Raw genomic sequence first — 6,437 nt, forward strand, 5'->3', positions numbered from 1 at the left:
GAAATCAATAACAGATGGGAGCTTTTTTTTGAATGGATTTACCAAATTTGTAGCTTAAGATAAAGTAATTTCCTCAAACCTATGACTCAAAGTGTGCATGACTTGTTTCTGCTTTTTTTTTGCATTTTTCTGGATGAGAATGCTAAATAGGTATTCAGGAGACCAACATGGTGGTCCCAAAAGACACAGCTGTGCCACAGACCCCCCTCTGGGCTGATCAATAAGCTAAAGGCTGTATCCGTGGGGGGTGGCTGGGGAGAGCAGGACGGACCAAAAATCCTTTCAGGACAAAAGAGAACATTGTCGATATAAAGGCACTTAGAGATCGGGTTGGTAAGTTATTTCACAACTACTTTTATTATATTTGTAGAAAATCCTGACAGCAAATCAAATCCTCTGAGAGAAAAAAAGAAACAGTCCGGTCCAGTCATTTTATTTGGCCCATATAAAATGATTGGATGGGCTGCTATCTACATACTTAGCTGCCTTCGCGCACTCTGCCCGCATGACGCCCTGGGCAAACCTCACCTTCGGAGATCTTTCACTACACTGTCATCGTAACAAAATGAATTCACGATGACATTATTTTGACATTAATAAATAATATTAATAATGCTGTCATGTTTAACTTTGTCTACTGTGTGTTTGGTCCCTTTTCTCTTTAACTACACTCTAAATACAAGAGCAGCGAGATGGAGCTCAAGTCTGCAACTATAACTGCACAAAAGCGTACAAAAAGAGCAGTTACACTTAATAAATAGCGAAAAGGCAACCAAATGAACTGATTAACAAAAGATAGGCAGTGTCCTCAAACAGGACTGTGATCATGATGAGCGAGCCAATAGTTTCCAGATTAAAAACAAAAGAATTCTGAACTCGGTAAAGCAAATAAATAAACATCCATCAGGCAGTTTCACACATTGTGCCAGAATCCACTGTAAAGGAGTGTTTAGGTGATGAGACAGGTTCGCTTTTCATACAACACTGTAATTATAGATTTATCGCCTGTTGCACAACCTCCTGAAGAAAGGTGCTCCAAGCTATGTTTACAGAGTTTTATTGTCCCCACCGACTCCGTCATTATTGCAGGTTTTACTGTACATGTTCACCTTCCAGTGAAGATTGATTTTGTTGTACTAACATGTGAAGAATGTTATTTTTGCATAGCTACTGGCAGCAAATGAGTCATGTAAAGAAGAATATGGCTGTGATGCGCCGTTGACGGTAAATGCACAAGATCTGTAGGAGGAGGTGTGTGTGAGGACCCTAATGGACCCCTTAATCAGAGGAGGAAGTCACAAGACGAGGGAGCGTGTGCGTGATTCATTTCCATGTCATCAGTGAAGACGAAGCCAGTGAATCATCTTGAATGGCTGTTTGAAACACGTTTCACAAGATCTGTAGGCGGCGTGTTGTAAGACTCATGTATGGACTCACATTTCATATGTACAAACGTAGGCCTGACCCAGCATGCAGTGACTCGGGCCTTTAACAAGACCTCCAGATGTTTAAGTGTGACACTTGATTCTTCACGGCACCCACAGAAAAAAGGAACCAGATATCAGATGAGCAGCACTTCTGTTTGTGAGGTAATTTCCCCGAAAATAGCCTGAACTGTGGAGGCTGAGGGCACACATGGTAACAATAGAGTCTATACATGCACAACCCTTTCGCAGGAAAAGCAGCACACACATACTCACATGCACACATAAAGACAGTTGTGTGTACTTACAGATGTGTGTGCACGCATATCAGTGGACACTAAATTTGTGTAATAAGGAAATTTCAGGAAAAATCTAGCATTGACAGACACATGGCGTGGGCCCGACACACACACAGTCATCCTGAGGAACAATCCCTCTCTGTCTCTTTCTCCCGACCATTGCATCACAATCCTCCCATGATGCCACGCAGCGAGGCCGGGAATCCCAGCTGCACTGTGTCAGGGTGGAGCTATGCTCTCCTGACCCCGTGAAGGAGTGGACACACATCCATCTCCACGTCCCTGGTGCATTTCCTCTTCCAGGAACATGCAGGACGCGGGCAGCTGATAGTAAACAAGAATGGGCGCGCAGGCGTCACACACGTGGACGCACAGTGCAGCGTGCATTGTGGATGTTTCTAGAAGGCAGTCAGCAGAAGGTGTATGGAACAAAAACACCCACATGTGATGAGAAGCACAGATTTTTGGAAGAGTGTCCAAATTTCAGTGGACTGTTTGTTATCTCCTCTCTGCAGCCTGAACTATGGAACTTTATAGTTCTGTTTTTGAGAGCAGTCGATGTACTTTTGTTTGGAGCCTACATGCGTCGAACACCAACAACTTAATGGAGTGTAATATGAGATACATCCATACTAGTCCCCTTTCTCTCCATAATCCTCTTGTTCAGGTCAGTTTCAGGCTCATATTCCCTCTCATGTTGTGTAAAACAGGTCCCCATCTTGTCAGGGGATCTACTGCTATTTGGTACTTCTTCAAGAGCCCTTGCTGAAACACTGTCCCACAGTCAGCGAAGCAAGGACAACACACTAAACACACTTAAACCCAACATATCTACGTTGTATGACTTGTGATGAGGAAATGCAGTCATGTTTTCATTAAAATCATAAGACGCAGATATGTTGGGTTTCATTGTGTTTCTCCATTCATCTCCCATAGACTTCCATACAGCTGTCACCAACGTCTGGCACCAGAGCGAGATTCAGTGACTGAGGGACCCTGCCTTCTTTCTTAGGTTCCTTGCAGTGAAAAAGGAAGAGCTTTTTTAACAAGACTGCACTGATGTTAAAATTCTTATAAAGCGGAAGTTAAGTTTTAGCAGATTTGAAACTTAACTGTGAAAAGAGGATGCTATGCAAGTTTTTTTAGTCAGTTCCCAAAATAACTGGGCACACACTTATAGTATGTGTCTGTAAATTCTCAAAAAATCACACCACAAACATGTTTTTCAGAGAAAGCATTATCTTGATACTGTATGTTCAGTGCAGCGAGGGAAGTGTCTTGTTTTTGTACCACCTGCAAGTTTTAAGGAGCTGGCTGTGGTGGATAGGAGGTGTATGAGCTATGGACTTTGACACCTGAGGACAGGGTGTGTTCATGTTTAGCCCGCAAGTGCACTTTGGTTAAGGTTAGAAGAAGACTGGTTGCTTTAGCTGCCTGGGGAAAACAAGTTAAATATGTTGTCACTGATTGCTTTGCAGATAAGTTCAGGATGAACATTTTCAGACTCTGCAGATACGTTTAAATGATTGTGTTAATATGAAACATAATCTGGGCAGCATTGCACAGTTGTTAAAAATGTTAACGTTTCCATTCAAATCAAAAACTTTCACCATCATGAGATGAAACATCGGCTTGCTCAGCATGTGTTGCAGGATGTAAATGGCAGTAAAGGTCATCCTGTCTGTCACCTCTGCCCCCTCACATGTCTGTCACATCAGATTCATATTGATTGTGAAACCGCACAGACTTGCAGATTGATGAATGCTGACTGGGAAGTGACAAATCCTGAATCATTCAGTGGTAGGAAAAACTGAATTGGCAAAAAGAAATCGCACAACCTCAATAGTTTCAGCTAATCAGATAGAGGTTCTGCTTGAGAAGATTCATGGCACAGGCTCAACAGATGCTGTTTCCAATATGCGCTGGAAAAACACACCTAACTAAAGAGGAATTTCAGTGAAGATACAGTCTGTGCAAGTCAGTCACGGTCATGATGTTGCAAAATATTAACTAATATCATTAGCTATGTTAGCACTGATTAATTCATTATTGACAGTCATGTTGTCACTTCAAAAATAAAATCAAAGCATTAGCATTACACCCAACTCCTAAAAACACTAAAAACACCAGCATATGACTTATTTGAAACCACAAAGGGGAGAAATAAAAAAAAGTCTCCTCCAGCTCCATCTTTTAATCACTAGAGAGATCTTAAAGCATCAAATAGTAGCTATAAATCCATTGAAAAAGATCCTTGTTGACATGTTTTATCACTTTAAAAAAACTGATAACATCTTCACAGCCAAAGATTACACATTACGAAACCAAACCAGCGCCTCGAGGTGTCTCTTTGTCTAATTAAGTTAGAACCGTCAACATTTTGTTGCCACAACTAGTCAGAGTAGAAGTTACTGTATGAGGCAGGCAGAGGCTTGTTGCTTTGATCCTTTTGTATTTTTCAGCGGCACATACAAATCTCTGCTGTGTGAATCACATGCTAAAATATTACAGATTGTTCGTCCAAACTGTTGAAATCACCACAACAAGAAATAGCTGAAATACTTATTAGGGGGAAGGATTCTTTGACTTCCAAAGGGAGGAAATGTACCATTGGACAGAGAAGGAAACACTTGTATAAGGATCTCGCCAGGTTTTAAAGATGTGTGTCCACCGGGAGAAGAGAGAGAAATATTCTCCCTCTAATACACACCCTTTTCCTCGCCTATGATGTCATCTCTTCGCTTAAAACAAAAAGACAAGAGGAGGCATCAGGTGGTGCTTCATCCCCACTCTCCTGCTGCATCCCCACAGGGACTGACCCAGCCGTGATGGTCTTTACACCCTCACTCAATACCTGTCACACATCCCTGCACTCATCCATCCATCCATTCACAGAAGGTACTTATCTCTTCTCTTCTGGAGCATAATGTATCAACCAAGCCTGATCTATGGATCTATTTCAAGGCCTTGTTCACCACATTTAAAACTACAATTCTGCAAGAATCAGTGCTCGAAGTGGGCTGGTTCTCACTGGTAAGAAGCACCGGCACATTTTACTCTTTGGTGTACCATCACTTTCTCTTGCGCACTGGCACTTCTCACAAGCTACTCTCCTCTGCTCTCTTTATATCAGTCACTGTTGGTGATTCATTTGGCGCTAACTAAACTGCAGTACCAGGGGGAACTATGCTGTATGACCTATTGTCGCTGCCTAAATCCACTTTTAACTGGCTCCTGTTGGAATATAAACTGCTCCAACGAGTGGGAATGGTTTGCAGACATAAAATGTCTTTTGCATGAGCTGTGAGAGGGTCTTGTCCCGTAAACAACCAAGCTAACAAGCCTGATAACTGACTGATAATCCTCTTGGTCTCCTCAATCATTAATACTTCCTATATAATATACACATAATATTCATCTTCATATTAGCATACCATAATATTATTACTACATAGAGTGTGTCATTATTGGTGTCATACCTGGTAGTTTTTCTCTAAAATGTGACACATGGGATTGAAAAAAGCATCATATGGACATGGCGGCCATTTTCCTCTGACATCACGCTCATGTTAGGAAGCTCAGTTGTCTTACTGCTTATTTCCAGGCTGTCAGATGTCTGTAAGCACAGGGAATCTGGCAAATCATTATCGTCATATGGACATTTTTCAAGGTAAAACAACACATTCAATAGCCTGTTAGCTTCTGTCAGACAACACCTACCGTTAGACTTTAACCACATCCGAGCTAACATTACTGTTTGAAAGTGTGACATGATGCGATAGGAAAGGCGTAAATTAATGATAGAATATGATTGCACAGTTTGGATACATGTATTATAGCCTGGTAGCGAAACACACTGGGTTGAATCATACATGTTAGCTAGGAAGTGGCTGAATGCTAACGTAAGCTAACCGGTTATCAAATATGACATTTTACCTTGAAATATGGCCTGATGACCCTCCAGATGTTCACTATCCATCATCTTTTCTTTTTCATCATCATCTGATCAACTGAAATGGTAACGATTTGTCAGATTCGGCAAATTAGCTGTTAGCTCGCCAGCTGCCAACCAGCCCTGAAAGTAGTCCTTATTCTTCACCAAACCACAAAAAAAAGGTATTGACAAAGAAAATATTCATGATGACAAGAGTTCATGTATGTTGAGATCTCGTGTTAGAGTCTGAAAGTGCTGAGTCACTTTATAAATATACTTTATCTTAGAAATATTGTCCCATCAGCAGCATGACTCATTGCAGCATGACTCTTACGCAGCTTGATTTCTTCAGAAGTATCTTTTCCACTAATAAAGTGTAAAACAGGTTCAGAAGAAGGAAGAGTTTTGTTTTATTTGGAGCCGACCGGAGTTTAGAGGGCCAGCGGTGAGACTCAGGGGGCGGCAGCATCGGCGCTCCTCACCTCTCCTGTGTTTATCATCTGTTTATCCTGTCCAACTCGCACAACTGTTACACAAGCGACCCCCACGGGTATTTGAGACTGAAGAAACAATTCATGGTTTAGAACAATTTGGTTTCTTTGTTTGTGCTGGTAAATTAAGATTTTTAAAGGGCTTGCTGAGTGTTATTTTAGGCCGATATTAGACATTCTCTAGTAATTTGAGCTCTGCTCTCACTCCTCTCTCAGTGCAGCAAGTTCTGGTTTGTGTTCGGACACAATGGGACAGCTGAAGGTCTCTCTGGCTACAGGAAGTGGGTGT

This window comes from Pagrus major, chromosome 3 (assembly GCF_040436345.1).
Source record: "Pagrus major chromosome 3, Pma_NU_1.0".
Taxonomy (NCBI): domain Eukaryota; kingdom Metazoa; phylum Chordata; class Actinopteri; order Spariformes; family Sparidae; genus Pagrus; species Pagrus major.